General features: G+C 41.5%; 1 pseudogene; it reads right to left on the minus strand.

Annotated features, from left to right (window-relative positions):
• Window positions 1-4892: 4892 nt before the first annotated feature.
• On the minus strand, window positions 4893-9304 carry LOC119356130 (annotated as a pseudogene).
• Between the last annotated feature and the right edge of the window lie 2275 nt (window positions 9305-11579).

Genomic DNA, 11579 nt, shown 5'->3' on the forward strand with positions numbered 1-11579 from the left:
CCGTAAGAAAAAATATGTAATCGTTGTAAAAAATATTTTATGTTATGTAAAATTACAAACGTAAAAACATTGTATAAAATACACATAAACTACAAATTTTCTTGTCTTATGACCTATATTTTCATTTTCTTATGCCAAACTTTATGTAGTTAATCAATAGGAATGTAACTATTTAAATTGCAAACATAATTTAATTACGATCATTTCTTAAATTATGTTTGGAATTTAAATAGTTACATTTCTATTTATTCACTACGTAAAATTTGACATAAAAAAAATAAAAATATAGGTCATAAGACAAGAAAATTTGCAGTTTATGTGTATTTTAGACTATGTTTTTACGTTTGTAATTTTATATAATATAAAATATTTTTTACAGCGATTATATATTTTCTTACGGTCTCATTTTTGCGTCGAAAATAAGACAAAACTTACGATGCATTGGAATTTTACGTTCCGTAAGAAATATATATACGCTATTCGTCACCCTGGGTGAATAATATTTATTCTTCACCCCCCTCTATTTTACCATCAGTGCACTGTAATTTTACGTTCCATAAGTTTTGTCTTATTTCCGACACAAAAAGGGACCGTAAAAAAATATAATGGTCGTAAAAAATATTTTATGTTATGTAAAATTACAAACATAAAAACATAGTCTAAAATACACATAAACTGCAAATTTTCTTGTCTTATGATCTATATTTTTATTTTTTTATGTCAAATTTTACATAGTGAATCAATAGGAATGTAATTATTTGAATTTGAAACGTAATTTAATTATGAAATGATCGTAGATTACATCGGGTGAAGAATGACTTATTCTGCACCCTAGATGATGAATAGTAACACTATATATATATACCTACTAATAAAGCAAGATGCGTTTCTCCAATTTTTTCATCCGTTCACCACCGAAAATATTTTTCTTATATCCGAGGTGGTACTAAATTTTCGTGGTCCATCTGCTAAAAAATAAAAAGTTTTGTCCAGAATATCGTACATGGGCCGCACGCACTAAGGCCCAGAAAAGCCACCCATTTATATCCTGCACACACAACTGGGAAACTTTATTTGTCGCACAGCGCGGCATATAGTTGGAGCTTCCCATTGATCGCCAATGTTGGGCCGGCCTGTTTCGGATATTTCCGTGTTATTTTTCTATTTTTATTTTTTCCATTCCAATTTTATTCTTCCTTTTCCCATACATTAATTTTATAAATTTTCCAAAATTTCGTTTTTTGTACTATTTTTTGTTAAATCTTCGAATTTCAAAATTTGTTCCCATTTTTTTAAAAAATGGGGAATTTAAAATTTTATTTTAGTTCAAATTTTTTTTTCAAATTTTTTCGCATTCTTTAACAAAAATGAAATTTTTTCTAGATATCTAAAATAAATTTCATTTTAAAATAACGGAAATTCGAAAAATATTCACTTTATCGAAATGTTCACGAATTCAAAATAATATTCGTGATTAAAAAGACATTTTTGAAATTTGATTTTAATGTTCGAAACAAGTTTCCATTTAAAAAAATTGTTCACAAATTCGAAAAATGTTTGTTTCTCCGCCTTAAAAATGGTCCTGTTTTCAAAAAGTGTTTGTAAATTTAAGAAAAATCTTCCTATTTCAAATTTTGCCCTTTTTCTAGAAATTAACGTTTTGTCAGAAAAAAAATGCTCACATGTTTTAAAAAATCAGAAGGTCACCACAAAACCTCGACAAGGAGGCGGACCTGAAGGAAAAAAATGCACGAATTGGGTAGTGGCCGTCATTCCCACCAACCCCACATGACCCGCGAGAACACCACAGCTCTCCGCTGTATCGCCCCACTATGGATACATCAATTATCTCTCCCGATGGTTCTCGCAAAAAAATCTCTCCCGTTGCAACGCACGGGCATATGTGCTAGTATATATATTAGCGGCTAGGTGCACAAGTACGCCGACCCAAGTAGCGCTCTTTGCATGGAAGACTCTAGAAGCTTTTGATCAGTTCTTTTTTTTTATTTTCCTCTATTTCTCTTTGGTTTTTTATTGTTTCTCTATTTCTTTTGTTTTTTAAATTCATGAGCCTTTACAAATTCATGATTTTTAAATTCACGATTTTTTATTTATCAAATTGTTTTACAATCCTTGAATATTTTTTCAAATTAGTGAACATATATAATATTCGGGAAAATTCAAATTTTGAACATTTTTGAAAATTCGTGAACTCTTTTGATTTTGTGAAACTGTTTCAAAATCCATGATTTTTTTAAATAGTGAACCTTTTTAAACTCATGAAAAATTCAAAATATGTACCTTTAAAAAATTAGTAATGCTTTTTCAGAAATCTAGAATGTTTTTAAATTTTTGCGAACTTATATATAATTCCCTTTATTTCGTTTGTGTACATTTTATAAAATTCATGGACATTTTAGTAAATATGTAAGTTTTTATTTTACCATTTTTTAAACGAATTAAATCAAGAGTGTTTTTCTTTTCTTACACCAGTAGCTAGGAACGAGCCAAGCTTAGTCTACGACAAAATAGAGAAAAAAAAGGAAATTAAGGAACAAGCTAGGGGAGCCGAGCGAGAGCTAGAAGGGCCGGCCCATGCAGATGCCATTTAGGCGCTAGTTCTGATCCAAGCGTCATTAGAGGGCTCATGGCACAAATAATTAGGCTTGATGATGGCCAGGTTAGGGTTGGGCATATTATCCGATGACCGAACTCCCGAACCGAAAAAACCGGGACCGAAGCCGAATAGACCAAAACTGATAATTATGGTCATAAGTTCGGTCCTTAACTCTGGAAAACCGAATTAACTTCGGTAATTTCGGGTTTAGACATCAGATACCCGAACTGACCGGAAATACCCGAACATGGGCCAACGTGTGGAAAATCCCAGCCCATTATCTAACTAGGCCGTAGTCCAAACTCTTCTTTCTACAGCCGCACGTATACAACCTCATCTCCACCAGCCCACGACCCTGCCTCTATTGCTCCCCCGTCATATTTCCCCACTCCACCCCTTCGGCCATAGCCCTAGCCACCACAGCTCCTAGTACCTAACGGCGATGGTCCGGCAGCCAGGAACCTGCTCCGTCTTCCTCCCCTCCTTTCCAGCGATCTTCGCTAGATCTAACCGACCTTGCTCCCTACGGGGCCACCCCAGCAGGCAACCAGGGAATAGCAACGGAGCTCCTTGTAGCCAGCGACCATACCCCGCAACGGCTCTCTCTCTCCCTCCCTCCCTCTTTCTTGGCTGTAGATCGGCCCTACTCGGTCTTAACCGGTGACCGAACCGGTTTTTCAATGGACTGAATTCTCGGTTATTGTTATTACTAAACACCGATCGGTCAGCTATTAAGAAAACCAAAATATTTTAAAACCCGAGAAACCGAACCGATCGGCCCGGTTAAACCGAACGCCCAGGCCTAGGCCAGGTAATCAACCAATGGGCCTCGGGAGAAGGACAACACTTTCGAAACCACAGAATGGAATTGGTCTAATTTAGGACTTTTCAATCATTTTTTTATCTCTTCTTCTTCTTGTATCAACATCATGACATGGACAAGCAATAATATCTCCAACCGCTGGTTAAGCAAATGGAGCATTGTAACAACATAATGCAACATCTTTGGTGGTTAGGCTGGGGTACTAAAATCCTAGCTAGCGGCAGCCAATAAGATTTGTTCCTTATGTGGGCGCAATCAACCCCTTTGACGACCAACTGCCACCTTTACACTCTCCGTTTGGGTCTTCATTATATTGACCTCTCTTGGTTTAATAACAAAAAGGTAGACTAAAACTCTCTGAAAGTACATATGTGTGTGGCAAAGGACAGTGGGATGTAGGAGACCTTGCTGTTAATGTTCATCCAAAAGGCCCAAATTGGGAGGCCCCTACACGACACATTATGCATCATGCTATACAAAGAAAGAAATTCATCATCGGTGGCGTTGTCGCTCTCTGTCCTATTTCTATCTAGGCTTAGCTAGGCTGACGACGATTATGTCATATGCTCATGAAGTACACTGGACTAATGGACTCACTTTTCTTCTCCCACCTCTGAGTGGTGATGATTGAAGCGCAAGGTGGCCGCCCGCCTGGGCAAAGAAGTTAAAGGGTTTGAGAAGTGCGAGTGGTTGCAGGGCTCAGGTGCCATGGTGAGTTTCGGACACTATGACGGAGTCATTGCCTCTTGTCTAGGGTGCACAGTGGAGCAGGGCCGGGTGGCTTTGCTATAGAGTGAACTAGGCACTCCCTCTATTTTTATTTACTCTGCATATTAGCTTTGGTTGAAGTCTGACTTTATAACGTATGACCAAGTTTTTTAAAAATAATATGAAAATTTATAGTAACAAATTTATATGATGTGAAATGTGAAAATACATGCAATGATGAATCCAATGATATATATTTGGTGGTGTATATGTTAATATATTTTTCTACAAACTTGTTGAAAGTATATAAAATTTGACTTTAGACAAACCTATATGCGAATAACTAAAAACAGAGGGAGTGTGTAGGAGGGCGTGTGGAGCCGGCTGGCTTTGGCTTGCAGGTGTGACACGGCATACCACAGACGTCACGGTCATTATGCTTACAAATGGAACCTCTATTTAGTATTTTGTGTCACGTTGGACTAGATTTAAGCACGGGAATTCTAATTCAAACCAGAATTACCATTTGGTTTCCATCCTGATAGTTTTTTTTTTCTGCTTGTTGATACAACGTAAAATTAGCAAATGCGTATTTGTAATTATCCTTTTTTTTGCAATTCATCCTCTCTTCAGTAATACAATTTCAAACGCCTCGTCTCGTCTCTCTCTCTCTCTCTCTCTCTCTCTCTCTCTCACACACACACACACACACACACACACACACAGCCCACATGTGGGGTGACATGGATACCTTATCACTGCCATATAGGTCTGATTTTTATCGCAAGTTAGGTGATGGGATTTACATTTTATTATGCAACATCCGCGTAGAAATCCTGATTTGTAATCTGGGCCGCAACTCGAATCCTCACAGCATGTAGGTCATTATGCCAAGTAAGACTCTGAACGTGTAGTCCGCTTGCAAGTTGCACATAGGTGACAGCTTCACATCAAACTTTTGAACTTTGTTCACATTGTCGAACACAAGAACAGGTGGGAAAACCTCCATCTTGACTCGGTCTGGGCTTTGCACTATGGCGTGGTACACTAAATGGACATCGCCGACATTTGTCACCATCGTTGGGATGGTGATCGGACTCCTCAGGTCGGGAACTGAAACGGACGGCAAGTTGAGGTTGTATATGCCAATAGTGTGGCGTTGCAGCTCACGGATGTCGGTGTCCTCTGACTGATGATGGCACATTGGAAGAATTTGTTGTAATCGCATGGATCAATGTCGTAAACCAGTCCAGGATAGGCTGCCCTTGAAGGGTTGATGTTCCCACCTCCATAGTCGATGGGTCGGCCACCTTCCGCGGCAGTCCTTCTGCCAATATTGACATGCCGCGTTGATCAGTTACACGGGCTTAATTAATTGTACCATGCAAGCAAAACCAAGAAAACAGAGGTAAACACCACAACTGCATGCATGAACTAGCTAGGGATTGGAAGTCCTACATGCACGAATAGAGTTATACTCCTTCCGTTTCTAAATATAAGTCTTTTAGAGATTTCACTATAGAGGCTACATTCGGATGTATATAGATGCCTTTTAGAGTATAGATTCACTCATTTTGCTTCATATATAGTCTATAGTGAAATCTTTTAAAAGACTTTTATTTAAAAACGGAGGGAGTTTATGGTTGGCTGCCTTGTTATTACGAACCAGTGGTGACGATGGCTGATTTTATTGCAGCAGAAGACCAGTTTGGGTGCATAGCTTTCAGCAGTCGTAGGAGTTTACCACTGCTGCCAAGATGTTGGCTCCAGGCGCAGCTATGTCAGGCTTGATGAAGGGGTAATCAATCGATGGGCCTCGCGAGGAGAAGGTGGCCACTTTCGGGGCCAGTATGCCCTTGCCGGTGACGGTGCGTGCTGGTTCAATCTTTGCCAGTCAGGAAAGCTACTTACAAAACAAAATAAAGGTTAACAAAATCACTTTTGCTTCGGTAAACCCCTTCTAAACACATCAACGGTTGGTAGTGTCGATGCAAATTATTTTTTGAGAAACCTGCATGTCGATATCGACAGATCATAAAATTTTACCTTGAGTCTCTCAAATATTGGTGTATCTTGTTCCCGACGTCGGGTTCAACGATAACGCAGGCGATGCCCAGGCAGTAATACACGATGAGTTCTAAGGCATCCGTCATGCGTTGCGTGAAGATGAGCCCGGATCCCCCGTGGTGCACCACGTACGTGGACGCCCGGATCCCCCATGGTCCACCACGTACGTGGACGCTTGGATGAAAGCCTCCACTGGGTTGGATGCCTGCGCCTCTTTGTAGTTCAAGCAGAGCAGGATCATCCCATTCAGCTCCTCGCCATTGAGTGCCTCCGCGGTGCAGGTAAACACAAAACGCAAATTCAAGACTATTTTATATCTTCATTTTTGCATCTTTGGTGTCGCATGAATAAAAAATAATGTTGTTGTTGTGTATCTCATCCGATCATGGTGCATGCACATCTTTTTGTTATATCTACTTACGTCGGTGTGAATGCTAGAGAGGTGAAACTGCTCCTGGATGATGAGTTCTTCGCTTGGTAATAGAGAGACTGCCCCTGCAAAAATGGCCGGGCAGCACTAATTTAGGAGGTAGAGGTAGGAGTCATGTGGCATGCCGCACAAGCTACACATAGTCACATAGTATATACTCGACCGCTTACCACCATCTGTTGCTTGTTTCCCAGCGTGACCACCGTCGGGAACGAGCGGTCCAGCTTGCTTGCCGCGACGGTAATGCGCCACGGCGAGCTGTTCGCGACCGTCTGGGCCCGGGGCCCATCGTTACCGGCGGACAATACCACGATGATCCCTTTCTGAACCGCGTGCAAGGTGGCAAAGGAGTAGTCGTCTGAGCCGTCGCGGGACGCGAGGGACATTGACAATACATCCACCCCGTCATGGATCGCGTCGTCGATGGCGGCTAGCACAGATGCCGTGGAGCCGGTTTCATCCACGCTCCAGAGTGATTTATATATTGCGATGCGAGCGCGCGGTGCGCCTCCGCGTGCCACCCCCGCAGCAAGGCCGTGGAAGCTGGCCACCTCCTCCTCCACGGTGGAGCCCGCAGCAGTGTAAGCCGTGTGCGTGCCATGGCCGTTGTGATCCCGGGGCGAGAGAGAGTCAGCCTTTAAGTCTTTGTTGGCGATCCCGACGCTATAGAACCTTGCGCCGATGAACCTTGGCACCTCCGGTTAAACTTTCAAAAGTGCCGAATGTTTTGAATATTCACATTGGTAACATGGGGAAACAATATAGATTTGTCTCAAAGCATTCTCACAATATTACTATTTTTAGATTGTGTTATATCTTGAAGTCCATGTCAATATAAAAATTGTCACCCTATTTTTGAACTAGAGAGAATAGTATTATGCTAGGAAAACTGAGATGACCTGCAAGCCTTGTTGCTTGGTTTGCAGTGAGCATGGCGGCGAAGCCCAAGAAACCATGCTTGTAGTGGTAGACCATGGAGGCCGAGGAACCCTCCTTGCCAGAAAAGCTCAAAGTAGTGAGTGCCACCAAGGGCCGGCCGTTCAGTTAATTCCGTTCTTCCTACAAAGTAGCTCCTTGCTAAAAAGCTCAAACCTTTGGATAAGAGTGCCCAGCATTTCATGGTGAGAGGCGACGACATCGTCCGGGTGCTCGTGCTTCACGTCGCCTAGGTAAGCGACACAAAGCTAGAGAGGCACACAGATATGTATACATGGTTAATTACTAGCTACCTAGAAACACATACCGTCACACAATCATGCTTACCTTGCGAGAATGAGATCCTCCTGCGTGCACTCTGGATAGCACCATGCAGAAGCAAAGCAGCAGCAAGGAGGCTGCCTGTAGTGGGTGCGAGGAACAGCACATGAATACCATGTCGTCGATCTTACCTAGTTGTACTGGTATCCCTAATCAGTTAGTGTTATGGAAGCGACTGTGTGGCATGCATATCGGCGCTTGATACGCAGGGCGCTAGCTGATGATGATAGTATTTATAGACGCCGTGCGTGATGGAGTGGACTAGGGGTGAATTAGTGAACTGCTCCACTCGTTAAGCTCGTGCTTTCTAAACTTGTTAAGATTAACAAGAAAAATCCTTCTTGGCTCCGCTCGTTTGAAGCTCTCGTTAAGCTCGTGAGCCCTTGACCAACACCTACTAGACATTTAAATTATAAATAATTTGGAGCATAAAATTGAATGATAGATTTTGGAAGTAACCATACAGTGGGGTGCTCAACATCTTCTTTCCTCAATTCCAAGTATCCAGGAGTTCTGCGCCACCGTAGGTAATCGTAAAACTCGTTAGCTCGTTCGGCATGGTTCATTAAGGGCCAAGTTACGAGCTTAAGGGCTCAAATTACTATCTTAGATTTATCTAGATGATACAGATGTATCAAGGACACGACTTAGTGTTAGATACATCTATATACGTAAACAAATATAAAACAAATAATTTGAGACGGAGGTTGTACGTATTAAGCTCCCGAGTTACGAGCTTTTTGTCCACCCTAAAGTGGATGTAGCTATGTATTCTGCCTGTCATGTCATGCTTGGGTCTTGGTTATCCGATCTTGTCCACGCCGAGAATGTTTAAAATGAAGTAAATAAGCCCTAAAAAATACACTGTCCTCTATTCTGTTGCCAAACATACACCGGCATATACTTGGGGGCACAAAATGGTGATTTTTTTCCTTTTTCTATGTGACACTTGAATGTGACATAAAGATATACTCTTGTGTACTTTTCATTCCCAGTCTCACTGGAATTAATTGTGCAAATAAGCTAGTGAGCACCATGCCTGTCGGATGGTCATGTATGAGATTCTGATGTGGGGAGCAAAAGGTGGTTGAAAACCAGGAAAAACATTTGGCACATATGGTTGCAGCAACATCTCTACTTCACCAGAAGTTGGTCATCATATATTGCGAAGAAGTGGGAACGAGGCCACCACCATCGCTACTGCCCCCACCAGAGGGTGTGCTCTGCCTTTTCATTTAGTAGGGGGAAATGATGTACGTATGGGCTGGAAAAACCAGCTGGAGAAAGAAAAAGAAAGGGTCCCTAGCTATATATGCTGGAGCTTGATGGATATAATAATGTTGATAACCTTTTTTTTTGCGGAGAAGTAATGTTGATAACCTGACTCAATGTCGCAATCCATCTCCGTGTGTAGCTGCGCCGTCCTTGGCCTTCGCCTACACGTATCATGCAAATGGATCTCCAAACATACAACTATTATTATAGCCCAAATTAAAATAAGCAAGGATTATGAATTGCATGTGATATCATCAAACTAACTTAACATCGAGGTCAACAGATAAACAAAATCAGTTGAGTGTTGAAAGTCGTGGCTATAATAGTGAAGGATTACAAGAAACAAGGCCATGTAAAGTACACAACACCATATTAATCAAGGAACCAAATTGTGACATTCCTTATCAACTGCTTCCACCGCTCACGGAGGAACCTCGCCGAACAACGAAGCATATTGGGTGCACTAGACACATATATATGTGCACTAATATACTATGCAAGATGATTCATTAGCATATTTTAGTGACTATGAAAATATTAAGTGACTTTTAAAACAATGTTACAACATACATCTACCATGTCTAAAAAATTCAGAACCAAATTTGATTCACAACTCAGGTAACAAGGATAACAAATTAAACTATGAATACCTATTCACTCCACTTTGAATTTTGTGGTATTTTTTGTCAACATACAAATTTAATTTAAACATTAAATTCTATGGCATAATATATGCGTATTGTGTCTATATCATGATTTTATTTTAAAATTTTCTGTTACCTTTGGATGTCTTTTGTTTAGTGGACCGGTACACCTAAATATACCTAATGAACTCAATAAGATGCTAAAACATTCCGAGTGGCTACATTATGGAACATTTTCATGGTAATTTCGTAATCATACCGAAAGGTGAGCGCATGATGGCATGAGAACCTTGCAATGGTTGATAATATGGAATACATTGCCAATTGTGACATGCGAATATGAAATACAAACTCATCCATGTTGCACTGTCATTCTCATTGAAATTAGTTGTTAAAGGGAGTTGCATGTCAGCTAGTTATTGTTGCTTGTATGGACTAATGTGTGCTACTATTTGTGATTTGTTGCTTCTATGGACCTATATGTGCTTGTATGTACCTATCTGTGCTTGTAATGGACCAATATGTGCTTGTTGTTACATATATTCTGAATTGCGGGGCTGGTCCAGTTAGCAAGCAAAAAATATCTATTATACAGTAAGCCGAGTGTTACACTCAGCTTATAGGGGTAAGCTGAGTGTCATACTTGACACAGGTGCCAAATGGCATGATCTGGAAAAGAAGAGTCAAATGGCACCGGTCGGTGTAGGTGTAAGCGAGTGCCCTCTATCGTCTACTCCGCAAACCATGTAAATCGAGCACCCACTTGTAGACACACGGCTTACCACGAGGCACGTAGCCGCCCCTGGGAGACCCTGCCAGAAGTGGATGCCGACTTCCAGGGACTTGATAACGCGTAAGCCAAGACGCCATTCTTACACTCGTGTTACACGAAATTATACACCAACCATCCGTCTCTGACACTAGGATTACCATGGGGCACGTGGCTACCCCTGGAAGCCGCTGGAAGAAATGGATGCCAACAACCAAGCACTTGGCAAACTAGAAGCTGAGCACCCATACATGGCACTCGTCTTACACTTAGGGCATCTTCAACAGTTGTGAGATAGGTGTTGGTAAATTTGCCACCTAGGACATAGTGATGATGTGGCATGTATTAAATGTGGAGAGAGAGCAAAGTTGTATGTAGATTAACCAACAACCTTTGCACAAGCTCGAAGGTGAAATAGAGAGCAATCACATTTATTGTCTCACCATCTATTGGATAGCTTACATACAACTCATTGGAATAGTTATATGATAGCTTGTTGGTTGATGACATGGACATTTTACCAACAAGACTAACATACAACCTGTTGGAGATGCCCTTAGGTATCACGTGGCACCGCCATTAAGGCAACGCAAATGTCAAAAGCATTTATGTTGACCAGCACCCTAATATATTACTCAGCTTACCATATGCTGAGTGCCCGACAAATAACACTTGGCTTATGTCCAGTTGTTGACATGGTTTAAGCCGAGCCTTGTATGTCAAGTGTGACAGTCGATCTATCACTAGTAGAAAAGGGGCCTGTTGTCCCGGTTCGTAAGGGTCTTTTGTCCCGGTTCCTGAACCGGGACTAAAGGGTCGGTACTAATGCCCTGTCCCTTTAGTCCCGGTTCAATCCAGAACCGGGGCAGATGGGCCTCCACGTGGCCTGTGCGCGGAGCCCAGGCAGGAGGGCTTTTGGTCCCGGTTGGTGGCACCAACCGGGACCAATAGGCATTCACGCATCAGCATTTCTGTGGCTGGGGTTTTTG

Source organism: Triticum dicoccoides, chromosome 1A, assembly GCF_002162155.2.
Source record: "Triticum dicoccoides isolate Atlit2015 ecotype Zavitan chromosome 1A, WEW_v2.0, whole genome shotgun sequence".
In the NCBI taxonomy this organism is placed as follows: domain Eukaryota; kingdom Viridiplantae; phylum Streptophyta; class Magnoliopsida; order Poales; family Poaceae; genus Triticum; species Triticum dicoccoides.